This window comes from Pinus tabuliformis, chromosome 6 (genome assembly GCF_031772625.1).
Source record: "Pinus tabuliformis cultivar Carrire ecotype Pingquan chromosome 6, CPIR1, whole genome shotgun sequence".
Classification (NCBI taxonomy): domain Eukaryota; kingdom Viridiplantae; phylum Streptophyta; class Pinopsida; order Pinales; family Pinaceae; genus Pinus; species Pinus tabuliformis.
Genome location: NC_142292.1, coordinates 2,043,134,697 through 2,043,157,464, shown reverse-complemented (window position 1 = coordinate 2,043,157,464; position 22,768 = coordinate 2,043,134,697). Strand labels below are relative to the sequence as shown.

The 22,768-nt window shown below is 35.2% G+C and overlaps 1 pseudogene; it reads left to right on the top strand.

Annotated features, from left to right (window-relative positions):
- Positions 1–21,445: 21,445 nt before the first annotated feature.
- On the top strand, positions 21,446–22,768 carry LOC149267453 (mitogen-activated protein kinase kinase 9 pseudogene; annotated as a pseudogene).

Below are 22,768 nucleotides of genomic sequence, written 5' to 3'. Positions count from 1 at the left end.
TTACATAACAATTTCTTGAAACTAATTCCTAACATTTAACTAATCCTAATCTAATTGTTCTTTTAATTTCAAATTACAATGATTGTGTCAACCCAAATTTAACTTAAAACAAAAGTAAAATAAAATTCAAAAACTTCTTCTTCTGTCCAGCAGAAGAAGTCAATTCCAGTTGTCGCCTTTCAGTTGGATGCTCCTGCATCACAATACCTCTGGGCCTTGATCTTAACATGTTTCCTTATATCCAAAAAAATACCAACTCTTGACAGGAAAAGCACTTTTAAAGCATACTCCAAACCCACTATCACTATTCTCTAATACTATTATCTAAAAAAAAATAACATTAATTTATTTACATGCAATTTAAAATAATAAATCTAAAATAATATCATCAAAAGCTTTTCGTTTACAGGTAGCTGAACAAATTTGATTCCAAACATGATCACTGTATATACATTATCACAATGGGAACATAGGAGAGGAGATAGTAATAAGTATCCGCCATTGGAACCGCCCCTATCACTATCTTTGTGATTAGGAGACGGTATAGTACTATGTATTCACCACTGCCGTTGCTCAACGCAAGGAAGTTTTAGTATTATTAAAATATATTCATATCAATAGATAATTAATATAAAGAATGGAGAAATGGATACAACTTGATTACTAAAAAGACACTTTTATTTTACGTCATTACCCTCCAATATTTGTACAATTATATTTCATTTCTAAATCACTTAAACAATTTTTTTTTTAAATAACTTATACTTACATATCACATATTTACCATTATATCATTGACCACCATAATTTAAGCAAGTAGTTGCGAATAGGAGCAAGATGTAAATAAATATACTTACAAAAAATTATTGTCCACCATTATTTATGTGTTATTCAACATTTTAATAAGTAGGAGTAAAAATGTAAATGTGCAGATTTACTACTGGTTACCATCCACTAAAGCTTATGTAACTCATTGACAATTGATTTCTATTTGAATGGCAAGGATTGCATTGGCTTGAAGCACTTGTTATAGTTGTCTTTAGAGAAAATACATTTCCTCTATACTAAATTATAGAATATCTTTATTAGACTGGTATGGTCAGGGATTACCCATTTAATTTTTCTTTGATTGCTTATTAGTTTGTCTTTGCTGATCCATAATTTAATGTTGAGAAATCTATTTTTGTTATTTTATTATTATTATTTAAATTTACTTATTTTAAAAGTGATTGGTTTTCCATTTTTGTTAGTTTCTAATATTTGTTTTTAATTTTATTTCCTTTTTGTCATTTTCTATTATTTCTATTTTCATAAATTATAGTTTTTCCTCTATATTTTCAATTTAAGATGACTTATATCTAGCCTACCAATTCAATATAGTCCTTATCTGGTCAAATATAGCTGTTGAATGTTCTGCTCTGACTATTTAACATGCAACCTAGATTTGATTCTTCAACTTGCCCTGATGATGAACCACACTGATTGGTTCGAAACGAGTTGACAAAGGAATTGCAACCTAGATCTGATTCTTCAACTTGCCCTGATGATGAACCACACTGATTGGTTCGAAACGAGTTGACAAAGGAATTCTTCGAATGTGATTTACACTGAAAAATCTTCTCAAAAAACATGATATGGGTCACAGAAGTTTAAATTCATCAATATTTAAAAATTATATATAATTGTATATATGTTAATAAAAACAATATTAGTTAATCATATTTCTTAATTTTTTGTAATGATTTAAACAATACAACATTTTATTAGTTATTTTATTTTTGTGATAAAATCTTTGCTTTTATTATCTTTTATTTTAATTAAGCTATATTTAAGATAGGAATTGCCCGTACCTTTAAAAGTGGGCAGAACGGGCAACTAGGGCACCTAAAATTATCAATTTTGACAGCTTTTATTTGGATTTACAAAAATTTCAGCCAGATTTTTTTCAAAATATGAACAGAATTTCCATAACTTTTAGAAGAAAAAACATAATTTTTAAACTACCACTTTAAGATAACCTACATTTACTAACTACTCTATAAACTTTGTTATTATTATTATTTAATAAAATTAATAATATTTTTTAATTATAGTTAAAAAAAAATCATAAATTTGAATCTACTTAAACATTAATTTATAACTTTTAAATTTTATTTTATTTTTTAATTTCCTTTTAATATAATATTATTACGGTATTTGTGCACGACTCTATTGTAAAACGACCGAGGACATAAAAATCATTAAGTGGGTTGTACTATAAAACAAAATTTGAAGAATGATTAGAGCCACGGATTTGAGCAAAATTGTAATTAACTTACTTTTAACTCCGTTAATATATCTGTTAATTTGATCTTGTCCGCCCGGTTGCCCGGTCATGGACGGCGCCGGGAAGTTTTCGTGGTGGAACAGCGTCAGTCATGATGCCAAACTCAGTGTTTGTTTAAAGTGGGGTCCACATGCATCGTGAGTCATGAAACATTTCGTCATAAATTTCAGTAACGTCATTCATGATGCATTTCCTTGAAAACTTTGTGTGGAAGCAAAGTTCGTATAGTTTATCCCGCTTTATTCGTTTTATTTTGATATTTGAAATTTTTTAAGAAATATTTAATAGAAAAACGTTTAATGATTTATTTTTTTAATTATTGGACTTAGGTTGGAGGAATTTTGATTTTTAAAATAAATGAGTAGATAAGATTTAATTTCAAGAAAATATTTTTCTCCTAATACATTATCCAAAAGTATTTCAAAGGTTTCTAATTTCACGTAGCATTAAGTTTTTGTGTTAAAAAAAATCTCTTGAAAAGGTTAACTGAAATCAATAGCTTTGCCGATAAAAATTTAAGCTCCTCTTTTTTGTACCATGTGCCCACTGGATTGTATGCAATAGTCACTATGTAATGTGTACATTGTAAAACATAATAACATAATAGTTTGAAGGGGAGGTTTAATCGATAGAAACTTTTTTCGGTAGCTCCGAAAATTTTAAGTAAAGTCTAATGAAAAATATACATTTCTTTTTTCAATGGAAAAAACAACAGTCTTTTATAAGCATAAAAGATTTTACATATGCAAAGTTTTTTTAACACTTTCAACTATCTGAAACAAACTTCACTAGTGACCAAAAATACCACAAGACCAATAATAGGTCGGAAACCGAGTAAGAAAAAACAAAAAGCAAGGAAAAAGGCAACCCATTAGGTCAACTAGTTGAGCAATAGAAACCCGAAACCGATCAAAAATTAAAAATAGAGCATCGAAATTTTGACTGCCAAAAGATGTTGTCAAGAAAGAAAGCCTTCCATCGTGCAAAAACAAAGGACCTAGAGTTGATGATTGATCCCTGATTCGTATCTAATCAGTCCAGGCAGCATAGAGATCCCCCTCTTGGAAAGTTGGTGCGCCTGAGAATTTTTCTCCCTGAAGATGTGGCAAAAAGAAATAGAGTAGAAACCCACCTTCATGGCTTGAATTTGCAAGAGCCAGTGGGATAATGACGACACAACAAGAGAGTGCACTCCCTTAACCCAATCAATGGTCACTTTTGAATCCCTTATCACTACAATCTCATTCACTGCAAGCCACATGGCACATTTAAGGACACCCCACAGGGCCAATACCTCTCCTCTTGTGTTGGAACCCATACCACCAAAACAAAAGAAGTGGTAAGTTCAGGGAGGGAAAACAGATATCAAAGCCCCACATCCACACTCCCCACCTACCGAGCTCGGTCGAAAAAACCAATCAGGAAGACATTGTCAAGGGTCTTGTAAACCCAATGACACCTGTTGCAGCTAGTTATATGAGGGCCAATCTCCATTAAAAAATCGATAATTCTAAGGGTAGTAGTACACAAAGTTGGGGACAAATTTCCAAAAATAGATTTATTCCTGCAGCGCCAAATTCCCCAAAAACTGTAGAGAGGGAAAGTTCTGAATTCTAAGTGTCTGGAAGACCAACCCTATAAGTAAGCAATAATAGATTGTCTGTTTAAAATTAGGTTAATCTCGAAGAAATAAGCTACACTTTCCCAGACAGATAGAGCAATGGACATTCCATAAACATGTCAGTAGTGTCCTCGATAAAAGATCTACAAAGAGTGCATATACTTGGGCCCTGAAGGCCTTTCTTAACAAGGTTATCCCAAGTTAGGATTCGATTCTAGACCAGGAGCCAAGTAAAACATTTTAGCCTTGCAAGAGTCTCCCCCATCCACATCCAAGCCATGTTTGAAGGGTCCAACAGAGGCTGAGCAAAGATATATTTGTATGCCTCCTTGGCATAGATGTCTCCTCCTTGAGAAAGCTCGCCCCAGGTGAGTTTGTCCTATTTATTGGATAAGGTGATTCCAGCATGAATGAGGTGAGAGCAGAAGGAATCCCACTTGAAGCATAGCTCCAACTCCAAATCTAGGCCATCTGCACACAACCATTGGGTTGAGGAGAAGCCTCCAGGCATTGCAGCTCCAATGCGCTCCAGAGAAAATAGACCTCAACTATTGAGGTGTTGGATGATGGGAAAAGATAGAGAGTGGGAACCCTCCATTCCAGGTATAGCATCTAAGCCAACAAGGATCTGGCTACCTCAATCGACAACCCATCTGAGGTTACTACAAAACCAATACCTAGATTTCATCAAAATGCGCCACACAAAGGAGGCCTTACTCTTCACCGACGCTCCATCCAAGATCCAATCTTCCAAACTAGTACTATTGAGATATTTCTCCCTAATTATGTTTTTCCAAATTCCTTGCCCCATAAAGGCCCTCCAAAGATTCGAGGTGAGCAGGGCGCAGTTGAATTTTTTTGTATCCTTAATACCACATCCCTCATTTTCAACTGGTCGACAAATGGATGCCAGAGAGGACAAGTGGAATTTCACCTTATGCCAAGCACTAGACCAAATAAAATATGTTATTATGGAATTAATGTGATGGATGACATCCATAGGGAGATGAAATAAGTGCATCCAATAAACAGAGATACCTTGGAGGACAACCTTTTCCATTATCAATCTTCTGTCCATCGTAAGTCACTTATTTTCCAACAACATTAAACAATGTAAACTTTGAAACGGGAATTATAAACTCAAAACGGGAACTCTGACCAAAAAATGCCAAAAAAACATCAAAATCAGTGCTAAAAACGAAAAGTGTGTATACTGGAATGATGGTTTTTTTTTAGGGACAATTTTGAACATGTTTTAAAAATGGCAGTGAAAACAAAATTTTCGTGCAAAATATAGCTTGAAAACAAAAAAGTGATTATACTAGAACAATGATTTTTTTTTAGTTCAATCTTCAAAATTTAAAAAAAAATGCTAGTAAAATGATCTAACAACATAAAAATGACTCATAACTTCTCATTTAACACCATATGGAAATCTAAAATTTTATTTCAAGATACGACGCATATCACTCATATTTTCTTGCATGCCATCAGAATTCACATCTTCAGATGAGTGACTGGATGTTGATGAAGATGTTCCATATTCTTCTCTTTTATCAACTAGTGGCCCATCTGAGTCCACATGCATGCCCATCATTTCAGGTTTCAAAATTCTTCTAGATCTACGATTGGTTTGAGCAGACCCCCATCTCAATATTGTTCCTTCTGGTAACAACCTTTTCAGAATCTCTATCGTCTTGAAGCGAAGAGTTCCCCTCTTTGTTAAATTGAAGTCATAAACAAGTATGTCAACATCTTCCAATTTCGATATGTCTGTGCGGCGACGATTTATATTTGTACCCTTTATTTTTCTCTTTCCGCCATTTTTTTTGTTAACTACCATCTCTGGCTTATACACACCATTGAATGGGTGTGTATTTGTGGCATACCAATATACTTCAACACTTGTAACATCCTCATTTTCTGTAAAGACCTTTATAACTTTAGCAACCCAGAATGGATAGCCATTGAGATCTCCATCTGCTAGCACTGTGATCATGCAACCCTCCTTAACATCCTGTACTGAACCCCTGTAAAGGTCTTCCATGGCTTCACGTTGTGCATGAGATCTTCTGGAACCAATATACATCTCTCTTTCCTCTACCTGTGAAGAATTAATGATACCTTGAGATTGTTGTTGTTCAACAATGTTTATTTCCTCATGTGCATTCGACACATTTTGTGGCCAAATAAATGGATTTTTCAAAGGTATATCTTCATTTGTTCTTGTTGAAATGATATCACTTTGATTATTGAAAAGTGACTCCCACCAAACTGAATCAGCAATGTCAAAGCACTCTTATGTATATTTAATACATTTTTTAATTTCTCTTAGGCAATAAGAATAATTTATATCTCTGTTTTGTTTGCGTGCATTATGAACTTCACCAACTGATTGTAATAACAATATTTTTGATGCAAATATTGGATGATCTGGAATAAACTTCAGAAATTGCAAACCTGATGACGGTGCCCATTCTGTAGTAGTTGAATACTTCTTGCCCCATATTAGTGTTTTCCCATCAATTTTTTTGATATGAAATTGATGTTGGAAGCTAATGTCATTAAGTTGTTCAATGCATTTCCCCTCACCATATGATCCCATAATAAGCCTTCGCATGTCAACAGTTTCTTCCAACACATCAAAAGTAGGCTCTGGCATGTATGATTTCTTAATACATTCAATTAATGATCCCAAGCTCCCAGCTTCCTTCCTCCTCAATGTGACTAAAAAACGACTAAACATCTGATCAATATGGTCATGAGTGTGCCCAACAAGAAGGAAACCAACCTTTACCTTCTGAAAAATTATCAATTCAACAAGCATGTTTAGATATCCAAAAACAGCCTGATTTTTGTTTTCACGGCAAGCGTTGTCCAATTATAGATACAAACTTTAGGAAGATTACCAGACCAATGAGAAAGCACATCATGAATTATGGTTATGGTCAAATTTGCATCATTATGAATATTTGGAGCTATGAAGTACACCTTTGGCAACATTTTCCCATTGAGGACCATACAACCGACCAAGTGATACTGAATAAAATTTTCCTCCTGTAAATTTTTGGGTGTGCGAACAAAATGTGGTAAAAGTGTTTTCTTCAGGTCCATACCATCAATTATCAAACCCAAATATTTATTCAGATTATCATAACACTTCTTTCAATGCTTGTACAACTTTTTCCGTTCATTTGTTTGTTGTTCGCGATGCTCCTGAAGTTCTTTGACAATTGAATCTACACAACATAAAAGAAAGCCATCAAGAAATATGTTTTCATACTTGATGAATATACAATTTTAAAAGTTAAAGTTATGAATGCCTACCTCTTTCTGACACTTCACATTTGTCCCTTTTTGAATCAAGAGAAGCACATGTACTGCAAAGCCCCATCCTTGTCTTCTTAGGAATACAGACATTGTTGAATTCTTTCTTCCATATCTTCACAAAATATTGATATGTAATAAACTGGCCCTGTCCCTCAGCACCTTCTGCATATTCTTCTATTTTTCTATTATTCTTTGGAGGAGTTGATAGTGTTTGCCACCCTTGTGCCTTTGCAACAATCCTACTTCAGATTGACTGACCTCATTGAGATTTCACGACTCTCATATTTAGAGTTTTTGGTACTTCAACATTTCATAATTCTTGATTGGATCAAGTGTTCTTGCCATTCAGTGGATCGTTATGGGATCTACAATTTCAACTCCATGCTAATTTGAGCATTGGCATCTTTCTCTCTTTGGGGTGGGGTGGGGGGGCGGGGGGGGAGGGGAGAGAGAGTTCCTATGGGTTTTTCTCTCTTTCTCCACTTATGAGAGTTTGTACATGGGTACCTAATTAGGCCACATTGTTAGGACCCATTCTTTTTTTTATTTCTTCTTTAGTTACTCCCTATGCTTCACTTAAGGGGGAGTGTTGGAGTTTGTCTTTTCCAATGCTTCATTTCCCTATGAGCTAAGTATGGTGAGTTGTAAGCTCAGGGACTTGCATGTGTCCTATTGTCATGTTTATCCTTAACGGACATTGGGGCTTCCTCCATTGCTATATAATGGAGTCTTTCTATGTACTTTAACACAAGCTTGTGAGTAATAGAATACTCTTACATAATTGACCAACCCCTAGTTTCACTATGTAGATCATGAGAATTTATTCTTATTTTAACAATGTTTATTGTCTTCTTTACACTAATCAAGACATAAATACTTTTGGTTTTCTATTTCAAAGTTGATCACCTCCTCACAGGTTCAATGGGTCTAATGATTAAGAACATGTTTTTTTCCTAAGAGGTCATAGATTCAAAACTAGAGGGGGGTAGAGTATGTACACCTCTAGAGACTTTAGCAATAAAATATTTGCACAAAGGGGGGTCCCTTGTCCCACAAACAAGGGTGTCTAATAGACCAATTTAGAGTCTAGCTTAGAAGTCAACTTAAAATTAGATTATTATCATCGTCGTCATTATCGCCATTTGCATCTTAATTTCTTTCCCCCTAACTCTTTATAATGCCATGAATTCACCTTGAATTTTGATGTAATGATATTTTTAATATTATCCTTAGTTTACAATATGATATCTTCCCTTACTCCCGAATGGTTTAGTCAAGATTGGGCATCCTTATGTCGTCCACAGTTGATATGAAGGTGGTTTTGGCTAGAGATTGAATCAATTTTAGGAAGCCAATAATAAGCTTTCCATCCTCCTGGATTGATCATTTTCTTAATGCTACACTTTCAATTGAGCTTATGATGACTGTCATTCCCAAATTATTTTTATAAATGGACTTTATCTAAGTTGGTGTTGTCATATATATGAAATTATCATAGGTGATATTTTTTTATTTAATTATGACAACTTCATTTTGTCAATGTTAATAGTCATACCCATATTAAAGCAGAAATGTTATGCCTTAGTTGTTTTTAAAGATTGTAGGGATTCCTCACCATAACAACCATATTGTTGGCAGAAAGAAGAAGAGTGATGATTGTACCAACGAGAGTTGGACAAACATAACTTGTTTTTCCTAACAACCTTCCAACATGTCAATGCATATACCCAAAATTGTATGGGACAAGGAATAGCCATGATTAACCCTAATATTGTGATTAATTTCTTTTGACCAAACCTCAATGTTTTAAACTTGGAAATAGCGTTCTGATACAACCTTGTTGTAACAACCCTCAACTTAAAATGAACCTTTACGAGTCTTCCAACCTATTCCAAAGGTTTGCCCTTAAGATTCTATAAAAAGAAAAAAATCTAAATTCATTGAAACAACATAAGGGATTAGTTTTATTATTGCAAAACTCCTTTGTAGTGATCCTAAGAGTAACAAGGTGGTCAAAAATTGATTGATATCAACTAAAATTGTCTTGGTTGTTAGCTCTTTGTTCATGGCTTTAATATAGCTAGAGGATAATCTTCTTTTCCAAAATAAGTCCATACAACTGGGATAAAATGAGGATAATCATAATGGTCTTATGATAAGAAGGAATTTTTTTATCCCCACCTTTAAAAATAGGCACAACAAGGCTTTGCATCCAAGGTTTAGGGAAGACTTGCTTCACTATTAAATCTAAGAGCTTGTGTATGTGAGGGATGAGGAAAGTGCTTCAATATTAAAAATTTCATCTCTATGACCTTCAATGTTTGTAGTTTTCCCATTTGTGAGCAGCTTAACCCTAAATTTTATGTCTTCCAAAGAAAATACTTCATCCTCTATATCCTAACATTGAAAATGGTGTCCATGACATTAGGGGATTCATAAAGTTTTTTAAAGTAGAAATTTTAGTCCTTCATGGGAATCATATTATTTTCTTTAGTTTTACAAATTAGAATTTAACTCCAAAACTTCCTAGGATCAATATTAGATAGGTGCAAAAGATGTTCTTGTTTTCTATTGATACAATACATTTTATTCATTTATATCAAGTTTTTTCATTCATTCCTATTTTCCTAGAATTTTTACATTCGTTTCGTTTCCATACCAAGGGTTGGTTGTTCTATTATTCTTTTTACATGAAACCTTAATAGAGAACTTGTTAATAGAAGTAAAAAGGGTTGTTGTAAAATTATGATAGAGTTCCTCAATTTTTACCTTATAAGTCAAGAGATTTAAATCACTATTTAAATCATTTAAGAATATATCAACTTTAATTTTGTCAAAAATCAAGTGCCTTTGATTATCAAAATTTTACTCCATCAGGCTTATGCATGACAAAGTTTAGAGTTAAGGTTAAAGGTTTATGATCGAAGTTGGATTCACAGTCGTTTGAGAGATCAAACTTCAGTATTTGGCTGGATACATGGATATCAAATGTCACATAATCCATGACACTACTGCCATGCCCATGAATACAAGACATTCAGTTGGATTTTGACCACTCCAATACACCATTGTAATTTATTAGGTATTGAGAACTTAAAAGTTTAACTAGCTTGGAACTAAACAAATTCTTGGTAAAGTCTTCAAATTTTCTTTTATATCTACTAGCTAAACCAATGTCCTCGTCTAGGCATAAACAATTATGGTCAGAAGCATTTCTTAAAAGAATAGATTGGTTAGTTGCAACCCTAGTATTAAAGTCTTCTGGAAAGCGAATATTAAGTTCATTTCTTGGACTATGAATATCTTGTTATAGGATATTATATGGACAATTTTTACCTAGATTAATTTTCTTATAAAAAGTAGAGTTAAGAGGTGTGAAATAATAAATTGTTATAGACATCCTCTTAAGATTGATGTATGTGATTCATATCTAAATGTGATGATTAAGAGGGGCTATCTTATGAAGTTGAATGTGAGGAGAAACATTATTTTTTATAACAATATGTGAATCCAATCCCCTTTATGATAGTATTTTTTGTTCCATGTCGAACAAGAAAAGTCCTTCTATGTTAGGGACTTTAGACTCAACATGTTGTCGTGTCTAAAATAGAAAAATAATATCAATTTCACTTAGGATTCAACTTAACATAGGACCTTTGTGCCATGGAAAGCCAAAAAAACTCCAAAAAAATATATTGAGTGTCTCAAATTCCTATTTATTGTTATCATTATGTATCTATACATAATAATAGTTTTTTCATTTTTAATTATTTCTCATTTTCCTTCCTTTTTGGCTTCCTTTGCCTTTCGAACTTCGCTACTTAATTCAACTTGATCTATTGGAATGAGGTATTCGTTTCTAATTATTCCTAATACTTTTAAGCTTGAATATTTATTGAGTATGCCATATGTATGGCCATTATAGTTCATATTTACATGGATCAACTTATATTTATATTCAATTATTTTCCCAAACTCTTTACTTCTATGAGATAAGTTATTTCGATTAGTGACTTATTTTTTAGTTCTTCTTTTACTATTTCTAGTGTATCATCATATTTCTACTCTTTTACACCAACAATTATGATCCGTAAATTGCTATGTATATTCCACTAGATAGTTCATCACAACATATCTAATAATATATATTAAAAATATGAGATTCTACACTATTACAGTTTTATTTAATTTCTAGATCTGTAAAATTAATTGTAATTAGTGCATGTAAGTAAAATTAAATCAATAAGAAAAGCAGGGAACGACAAAATAAGACCACACACACATAATGCACAAGATATGCTCTGTGGAAAACCCTTTCGAAAGAAAACCCAGCTGGAAGGCGAGGTCGCTTCTCTCTCTTTCTCTGTCTGGAAATATGGTTGCAGATACAAATAAGTATTGCCTATTGCCCATGGGCTGCTATAATGCACATATCCTCTTTGTGTTCTCTACCCCCTATCTCTCCTGGCTATATTTTCTTAGCTATGGAACAAAATTCTCTCGAAAGAATGGAATTCCTCTTCCTCCTAGTGGTTTGGTTATAAAACAACCTGATAGCCTACTAGTGGTTAAGTTTGACTACATCAACTCTTAACTAGAGTTACAAAATAGACTCTTCTAGAATATTTTACATCAAAAACATGTGGCTAGCCACTTTCCCATGAATAATGGGGGCTGACGTAGCATCCTCTCGAACTATAGGTGTGAAAACAAGAAGGTCAAATTCTTAGTGGCATAACTTTTTCATACGAACTCCGATTGATGCAATTATTGCATCATTGTAAATCTCTTTGTATGTAAAATAACATGAAAAAGTGTGTCACTTGTGTGACAAAGTATACCCCCCAAAAAACGTCATTTGATGCCTCAAAATCCTCCCGGAAGGTTTCGAACCCCGTTTCTCCAAACTGGGTCTCGTTGGTAAAAACAGTACCGTGAGCTGATTCCTCCACTCTTTCCACTCCAAATGCATCGAGATGGATGAAAAACAATATAATGATCCAATTCGGATCACACCTCCCTATTTTGGGAGGCTTTTGGTCCCCAAAATATTTTTATTGAATGAGGTGAGGAAATGTTTCCTCCACCTTCTCTCTGGTGTACCATTTAGCTTTGCCTAGAAGTTGTCCCTTCAACCCAATCTACCAAAGGTCTTGTTGCCCTTGTCTTGTAGTTCTGGACCTCTTCTGCAAAACTGTATCTTCTGTCAACTCTTCCTGAGCATGTGGTGCCAAATCCTCCACAAAAGGTAGGACTTGTTCCTCTTCCTGATCTAACATGGAAGGCTCATAGAGTTTCAAATTATCTACATTTAAAACTGAGTAAATACACATATATGGTGGTAAACTGAGTCGATAGGCATTATCACCCACCTTTTCCAGTATCTCAAAGGGACCATACCTTAGAGCCTTTATTTTCTTACCAGACCCCTGCAGCCTCTCCTTGTTCAACTGTAGCCATAATCTGTCTCCCACCTTGAATGATTTCTCTGTTATGTGTTGATCATGCCTGGATTTATACTTCACCTGGGACTTCTCCAATGTTTCCTGTACCTGTAGATGGATCTACCTGATCTTCTCTATAAAATTATCAGCCCTCAAAGAATCTCTTGTAATGTCTTCCTTCACTCCTCCTTATTGCCCATATGCAATATCCAAAGGTGAAGGTGGAAAATATCCAAAACAAGTTTCAAATGGGGACTTTCCTGTAGAAGTATGGACCACTCTGTTATAAGAATGTTGTATATATACTAGATTGCCATCCCAGGTCTTCAGATGCTTCTGGTTGTAACCCCTCAGAAGCTGCACCAAAGTCTTGTTGACTACTTATGTTTGCCCATCTATCTGTGGATGGCATGTTGTATATCTCTTCAACTTCATGTCCATCTTCTCCCACAATGTAGTCCAGAATACACTGAGAAATCTTGTATCCATGTCTGAAATTATACCCCTTGGTATCCCAAAGTGTACCCAAACCTGTCCAAAGAACAAGTTTGTTGCTTCTTGTCCACTAATGGTCTTTTTACATGGCATCAGAACACACATCTTGATGAACTTGTCAACTATCATGAATGGGTAGTCATGTCCCTTCCTGATTGATGGTACCTCCCACAAAGTCCATGGAAATGCTTTCCCAAGGATGAGGAGGTAGATGTAAGAGATGATACAAGTTGTGTTTCCTGTTGCTAGGATTGATGGTACAACAAAGCATCCATCCTCTTATGAACCTAGCTACTCGTTCTTGCATCTTGGGCCAATACACATACCTCTGCAAGTTAGCCATGTTCTTCCCTACACCAAAGTACCCTGCAACCTTGGAGGCGTGAGCCTCTATAATCAGTTGCAAATGCTCACCTTTAGGAACACATAGCGTATCCATCCTGAAGAGTAACCCATATTGGAGATGGTAGTCAACGGTGTTGTTGCCATCGTGCACAAGAATCTGACTCCGCAACTGCTAATACACCTCCTTGAATTCCTCATCTTCTGAATATGCCTCTCTGTATGCATCATGGGTGAATGGCTCCATGTGCATAAGAGTCCTCAAAGCTATAATATTTAATGTGGGAGGCCTTGAAAGCATATCGACCAACTTGTTTGTGCCACCCTTCTTATACTTGATCACCAAATGAAACCATTGTAAAAATCCCATCCACTTGTAATGCTTGGTCTGTTGTAGCTTATTATGGGCCTACATGTACTGTAACGGCTGGTGATCCGTGTGTTATTGTCTCCTTTCCCATCAAATAGTGCTTCCATTTCTTCACAGCTTTCACCATGGCATAAATCTCCTTATTGTAGGTAGGGTCGTTAAGAACTGCCCCATGAAATAATTCAAAATGAGTCTTCCTCATTGCATCAAGACAACTCCCATAGCACACCCACTCGTATCTGTCTCCACTTCAAAGGATTATTGCAAGTTTGATAATGACAAAACTTTTGCTTCATTGATCTTCTTCTTTAACTCATCGAAAGCCTTCTGCTACCCTTTTCCCCACTGGAAACTCTTGCCACTTGCTATTATGGCGTGGAGCGGTGATGCTACTGCTAAAAACAAGGCTATGAATTTCCTCAGGTACTATGTTGCTCTAATGGAACTCCTAACCTCAGTAACATTAGTAGGCACCGACCATTTTATGATGGTCTCCATCTTGGAAGGATCTATCTTCAAATCTCCTCCACCAATTACATATCCCAAATACACCAAGGACTATTGCGCAAAATCACACTTCTTGAGATTTGCTAGCAGTTGGTGCTTCTTCAATGTTTCTAGCACCTGCATCAAATGTGAAATATGTTCCTCTTAGGTAGCACTATATACCAGTATAACATCCAAGTAGATAATAACAAATGAATCTATAAAAGGGTGCAATACATCATTCATTAATGTCATAAATGTAGTTGGTGCATTACATAGGCCAATTGGCATAACTAACCACTCATAAAAACCTTGCCTGGTTTTAAAGGTGGCCTTCCATGTATATTCTTATTTGACTCAAACCTGGTGATATCTAGACTTCAAGTCCAGCTTGGTGAAATACTTTTCTTGCTGCAACTGATCTAGCAGATCGTCTATCCTTGGCATGGGGTTTCTGTTCTTGATCATGATTTTATTCAACGCCATGTAATCTATACACATCTACCAAGTCCCATACTTCTTTGGCATAATGATGATGGGTGACCCACATGGTGATGTACTCGATCGAATGACGCGATGTTCTAGTAGCCGCGTCAACTGTTTCTTCACCTCACTTGCTTCTATAACAGATTGTTTGTACAACCTAATATTTGGCAATGGGAGTCTGGCAATAACTGGATCTCATGCTCCACTTCTCTCTTAGGGGGTATCCCTTTAGGCTCTCAGAACACATCCTTGTATGCCTATAAAAACTCCTCCAATTGCTATTTTTGTTTCTTAATACAACCCTCTAGGGATGCCTTGCATCTTATTGACTCCTCTACAGACTCATTTTCTCTTAAAAACAATAAAACATACTTCTTGTTGGAACTGATCGATTTCTTGGCTTGGTTGGCACTTGCTAGTGAAATGTTTGACTTGCCTTTGTACGTGTTGATGATGCATGATTTTCCATCCTTGATGAGCTGGTACTCATTATATCTCCTCATGAATATTACATCACGCATGTACATGTATGGACTCCAAAACACGACTCCACATACATCAAGGGGAACCACATCCATGTCTACTTCATCAATAAAATTGACACTGATAGAAAATCTAATTTTACATTGTTTTGTTACCTTTAGCTCTGCATCCTTATGTACCCATCCCAGTGGATATGGGTTTGGATGATCATGAACTTCCAGCCCCAACTTCTTGACTAGATTTGCTGCAATGAGATTTTCCTGCGATCCTGAGTCAAACAAAGCATCAATCCTCGTCTTCTTGACCTATATCTTTACATGGAACAGTTTGGTCATTTCTTTCTCTTCCTATTGCTGAAGGATACTTAGATTCACCTCCTTCTGCAGTGATGTACAGACGATCTTCTCATCCACGTCTGAGTTGCTTTCAACTTGGTTGCTCAAATCAGTGGCCATGAGATTCTTTTTCTTATTATCTTTCTTCTTGTTCTTCGGGTTTAGCTTTGGATGCAACTTCCAACACTTCTCCTCTATATGCTCATCAATGTTGCAGTGGTTCCAGTGGTTGCTAGGATCTTTTCACTGGTGTGTTGTGGCTGGCGTCTTTTTATATTTTCCCCCTTTTTTCTTCTTCTTCGCATCCTTAGAAGTGTCTTATTGCTCCTTTTGCTTCGATCCACTTGATTGCGCTCTTTTCAGGCCTATGTTCTCTAGGTATTGTGCCTGTACACAAGCCTCGTCCATCGTTTTGGGCTTGAACAACATCAATTTCTCACGCAGATGGCGGTGCAGACCCCCCAAATACTTGAGGAGTACATCTGGGTTCTTTGGAGAGATACCCAACATTTAACCATCTTTCTGAATTCTATGGTGTACTCTTACACACTTTGGCCCAGCTTTTGCATGAAGTAACGCCACCGAATCCACTGGTCTTTCACGTACCCAATGGGATAAAACTGTGACTTAATGAGGGTTTTGAAATCCTCCCACTTAGTCACTGGAGGTTCTCTCTCCAACCTCAGGGTTTCTGTGTGGCTCTCCCACCAAGTCAATGCATGGCCCTCCAATTTCAGACGCACGAATGAGTTCTTCTACCCTTCCTCGATCTGATGGACACTGAAATAAACTTCTAGTTGTTGCAACCAATGGTTCAACTTCAAAGCATCGATCTTGTCGTGGTATGGCTTGATATTGATGTTTTCTTCCACTTTAAATAGGGATTGGTTCACGAAACTCGAACTGGGTTGATATCTTCCAGGTTCTTTCTTCAGTTGGTTATCTGTGTCTTCCCGATCTCCCAATACCACTTCTGATTTGTCCTTTGCATTCAAACCCCCTTCTTCTCAAAATATCCCCAAATTATTGTTTAGGGCCGCCATGAGGAGGTTAACATTGCAATTTATATCCATGACTTGTTCTTCGAGTCACGAGAACCTCACCTTTTAAGGATCACAAGGTTCATTTACAGATTTGTCGCCCATGATTAGGGTTTTACAATTTTCTACCTCGCTGATTTAGATCCTGACAATCTCCAAAAAATACCCAAAGAAACCCGCTCTGATACCAATTGATCCGTAAACTGTCGTGGATATTCCACTGGTCAGTTCATCACAACAAATCTGATAATATTATATTAAAAAACTGAGAATCTACACTATTACAGTTTTATTTAATTTCTAGTTCTGTAAAATCAACTGTAATTAGTCCATGAATGTAAAAGTAAATCAAGCAAAAAAGTATATAACGAAAAAATAAGCTCACACACACATAATACACAATATATTCTCTCTGGGAAACCCTTTCGGGAGAAAACCCAACTGGAAGGTGAGGCCGCTTTGCTCTCTTTCTCTGTCTGGAAATATGGCAGCAAATACAAAGAAGTAATGCCTGTGGCTTGTGGTCTGCTACAGTGCATAGATCCTCTATATGTGCTCAACCTCCCATTTCTCTTGGCTATCTTTTCTCAGCTATGGAACAAAATTCTCTCGAAAGAATGGAATGCCTCTTCCTTGTAGTGGCCCTGTTATAACACAACCCGATAGCCTACTAGTGGTTAAGTTTGACTACATCAACTCTTAACTAGAGTTACAAAATAAAATTTTCTAGAGTCTTTTACAACAAAAACACGTGGCTAGCCCCTTTTCCATGAATAATGGGGGCTGACGCGACATCCTCCCGAACTAAAGGTGTGAAAACAGGAAGGTCAACTTCTTAGTGGCATAACTTTTGCATACGAACTCCGATTGACGTGATTCTTGCACCGTTGGAAATCTATGTGTGTGTAGAATAGCATGAAAAGGTGCTGCACTTAAGAGGAAAAGTCTTACCCCCTAAAAAAAATCGTTTGATGCCTCAAAATGCTCCCGGAAGGTTTCAGACCCTGTTTTGCCAAATTGGGTCCCACTGGTAAAAACGGTCCCGTGAGCTAATTCCTCCACTTTTTCCACTCCAAATGCATCGGGATGGATGAAAAAAATTATAATGATCCAATTCGGTTCAAATTATGAGATTCAAGGCTTTATTGTTATGATCATGATACAATTCAATTAGCATATTCATTTCCTCTTTGACAAGTTTCATATCCAATATATTTTGCAGACTACTTAAGGCCAAAATTTTAGTTAAAGTTTCTTTTAATTATGTAATCTTGTCTCTTAGTTTGTGATTTTCTTTGAATCCTCCATATTAGGTTAACTAATTCTATATTTCCATTTCTTGTATCTAGCCTCTATTTTCAACAATTGAGTCTTGAAACCTAATATTATATTATCTATCTTGTCTTCTAACAATCTAAATTTGTTATCAAACATTGCTTCCAACTCTATTTGAAGTTTTTCTCCTCTCGTTTCTCCTTTTTTATAATGTTTCTTTATATTCATAAAGACAATCTAGGGTGACTTTGGTGGGCCTCCCCTTCACAGGTTGAGGTTTCAGCATATGTGGTGAAGTGTTCATAATTGAAAGCAGAGAAAATCAATAAGAAGAGGAACTTATGAACATGATTTCTGAACCACATGGTATAACCCTATTCGTTTTCACAACCTATAACTTGTTCTTCAAAATAAAATAGTTCACCATAGATTATTTCCATTACATAACCAATCCCGATTCAAATTCAAATAGTTTTTCATAGAATAGTTACATTACATGATCAATCCCAAGCCAAAATAATCGTAGATTCAACCCTAGATCAAAATCGTTGCAGGTTCAAAATTGTGCAAGTTTGCTCAAATATTGAGATCACGGGGTCCCAACTCAGTCAATCTATGCCACAATGCTTTCATTCATGGGATATTAAATAATATGTCTAATCTCATTAGATATTGATAAAAACCTCCTAAATCCTTTTGTTGGACTCCCTTCCTAATACATTTCTCTAGTAAAAATAACCCCCCTTTCAATAGATATATGCTAGTTTTATTGAATCCCTTTTTTCATACATCCTCCCACACCACCTTCACTCCCTCCCTTACCCCCAAACACCTATAATATATTGACTCTATTTTCCACAATGTCAATGTCCCCTTTATGAATGAACACGATAACATATTGGTCAACAACGTGAAGCTCCTGTGTTTCAGATGTAAATAACTATAGAAAATGTTCATATTTGCCACATCCACCAAATCGGTTCATACTTACTAGCAATAATTCAAATGTAGAAATCATTCACTACATAAATTCAATTGTAAACCACCACCATAAAGGTTGAGCTTATATTCACCACATAATAGCTCTATCCTTTTCTTATATCACCCAATTCAACATGTTGTGTCATAGTAGTTAGTATAAGGTTTCTAACCCTTGCTAAGGGATCCACACAAGAGTGTATTTTACTTTAGATTGAAGCCATGAAGTATTTTCCCATAGAGTGTTATTGTTGCAAAGTATTGTTTTTTTTAAATGCAAGTGTGAGATTATATGTGTATGTTTGTGTGCATGCACACATGTGCATTAAATTTAAAAAATAACATATATAAATGGTTTTTAACTGTTATTTTATGTGTGTATGGGTGTTTAATAGAATCGACAACTAGGTTGGGCAACTACTGTGATACATGTTTGATTTTTATAACTACCATTATAACATCTATGTGCATTGCATACACCGAAACACAACATAGGAACTAGGTAAGGTTTGAACTAGTGACATTGCAAGGAGTATCTTATATCAATTGTCTTTCTATATTAAATATTCAATATCAATTTTATTTTATTAAATACAATATTTAATGTATTTCACTAAACTAGGTTTGAACCAATGACATTACAAATAGTATATTATTTCAACTATCTTTTCATATTAAACACAACACACTAACCAAAAGTTTAAACCGGTAAATGGTTTTTAACTATATTTTTATTTAATATAAAATTTATTTAATATAAAATTTATTTTATTAAATAAAGTATTTAATTTTTTTATTTTTTTAAATAATTTTGATTTATCATTACAACATCTTTTTTCATATATTAATGTTAATGAATAATGAATTTTGGTAAGAACTTTGGGAAAAAATGAGAGAATAATAATCTTGATTCGTTCATAAATATAATACATATTTTTCAACTAATTTATGTATGTTATTTTTTTGTTGGGATATATATATATATATATATATATATATATATTAGAATTACCCAACTAGTAATTTGAGTATATTTCTTAATATATATTTTATTTTATAATTTGTTCTTAAAAATAAGATGAAAGATAAAATAAAACATTTTTTAAAATTATTTTATATTTTAATTAAAGTATTTTATATTTTATTTAAACTATGTATATAAACTTTTAATTAAATTATAATAAAGTAATAAATTATTTTGCAAAACAAGAATGTCATTAAAAATATTATTACATTAAAGAGGGAGGGAATGGTGTCTATAAAAAAATTAAAAGGAAAAAGAAAATTAAAATATTATAAGAAAGTTGCATCGGGACCATATTTAAAAAAAATAAAATTATATTTTTTATCATAGTAAGTATAAATAAAAATTTTTTACTAGGTGTTAATAAATTCTCAAAACTTTTAGGGATTAACAAGTTTGTCACTTTAATAACACTAAAAAAGATTGAAAATGAAATATACATTCTTAATTCTTAAAGTACCTTACATATAAAAAAAATTGAAATGAAAAAAATTCTAAACAATCCTTTACAATATAATATATCAAAATGAAATAAGTATTAATCATCAACAATAACAATATAGATAAATGTCTTTTGGATTGATCACATTTTCAGGGTTGGGTCAACCTTTCGAACCAACTAATGTGGTTCATCCTCAGAACAAGGTGGAAAAAATCATACAATCTTCATGAATAATTAGTAGGGATGCATCATTCTCCAGGGTTAAAACTAGCCGTTGAAAACTAGCCATTGAAAAGTAGCCGTTGAGAACTAGCAGATGGGGATTAGGAAGCTAGAGATCCTAAAAAAGGGATATTTAATGTTTATTAATTGTAAATTCTATTTAATTTTTATTTAATAAATATAGTTCTAAAATTAGTTTACCAATATTCATATTCTAGTTATAAAATTGGTTCACCAATATTTATAAAATAATTATTAAAATTTAATATTAAATCATAAGAAACATAGTTATATAACTAAACTGAAAAGGGTATAAGGAGGTTAAGAACACTCAATAATGAGAAAGTTTAGAATAATATTAAATACTAATAAAAAGTATAAAGGGAAAGGGAAAAATAGAATATAGTTATAAAATTAGTTTACCAATATTTATAAAAATTCAATTTATACCATCAAAATCTAAAATCGATAAATACTCAACTTTGCGTATCGCCATCCAATAATGTGAAGAAATCGCAATCCGACCCAACACCCACAAATAAAAGGAGTAAATAATGCGTGATAAATAAACTATAGGAACATTGCTTCTCCCAAAAGCTTTCAAGGAAACATCATGAATGAGGTCGTCGAAGCTTCCAAGGAAATGGCTTGATGACTCACGATGCATGTGGACCCCACTTTTGGCATCATGACTAATGCTGTTACAACATGGACACTTCCCTTCCCTTTTCAGGCGGATTCGGATTTGTTTGAGCATCCAACCTGGTTTTGAGGTGAGAGTGGTCTTTTGATTTTGGGGTGCGTGCTCTTTATAACGGCTCCACCACGCCTCCTGTTTGGCCCTGTGATTTTCTTTCAGAGTTTCTTCAATTTCATCCGACCATTCATTCCATTGTATTCAATTTGATTGAATGAACGAAATGTTGGGTCGGAGAAATCCTCAGCTGAATATCCCAATCCCCGCGCGCCAACAGACTCAGCTTTATCGACTTCCTCTGCCTCCGCAGAGTACAGCTGCTTCCAAAGACGTGATAAATCTGTCAGAGTTGGAGCGAATTCAGATTGTGGGGCATGGAAGCGGGGGTAAGGTGTACAAGGTCCGACACAAGAAGACTTCGGCCCTTTATGCCCTCAAGGTCATTCATGGCAATCACGACGAGACTGTGAGGCGGCAGATAATCCGAGAGATGGAAATTCTGAAGAAGACGGAATCCCCATATATAGTGAAATGCTACGGGATCTTCGAGAGGGGAGAAGAAATTTACTTCGTGTTGGAGTACATGGACGGAGGGTCGCTGGAGCTGACGACATCCGAGATGATGTCTGAGAGCTTCCTGTCGAATGTGGCGAGGCAGGTCTCCGAGGGCTTGAGATATCTGCACCGCCACAAAATTGTGCACAGAGACATAAAGCCCTCCAATCTGCTCATAAACAAGAAGCAAGAAGTGAAAATTGCAGACTTTGGGGTTAGCAGAATTTTGTCTCAGACATTGGACCCCTGCAATACGTATGTGGTTACCTCCGCATACATGAGCCCCGAGAGATTCGACCCCGAGACCTACGGTGGACGGTATGACGGATACGCGGGCGATATATGGAGCTTGGGGTTGAGTCTGCTGGAGTGCTATATAGGGCATTTCCCGTTTCTGGCGCCCGGCCAGAAGCCAGACTGGCCGTCCCTGATGTGCGCAATCTGTTACGGGGATCCCCCGTCTCCTCCTCCCACGGCGTCTGCGAATTTCCGGAGCTTCATCAATTGCTGTCTGCACAAGGATGCTCGCAACAGATGGACTGCTGCTCAGCTCTTGACTCACCCCTTTATCCTCTCCAGCCCCCCCAGACACTCTCCATAACCATGCAGAGGCTCAGTATCTAGTGAACACCCCTTTTTGTATTAATTGATGAAAGAATATCTCATTATGTTTTGGATGAGCTTTTATTATGTTTTGGATGAGCTTTCAAGGTCAAGTACCATTTTATTGGTTGAATATAAACTTGAATTGGAAATAAGTGGATTTTAAGTTAGGTTAAGGTGGATATGATATTTTTTTTGTTAGCATGTAGAAGTT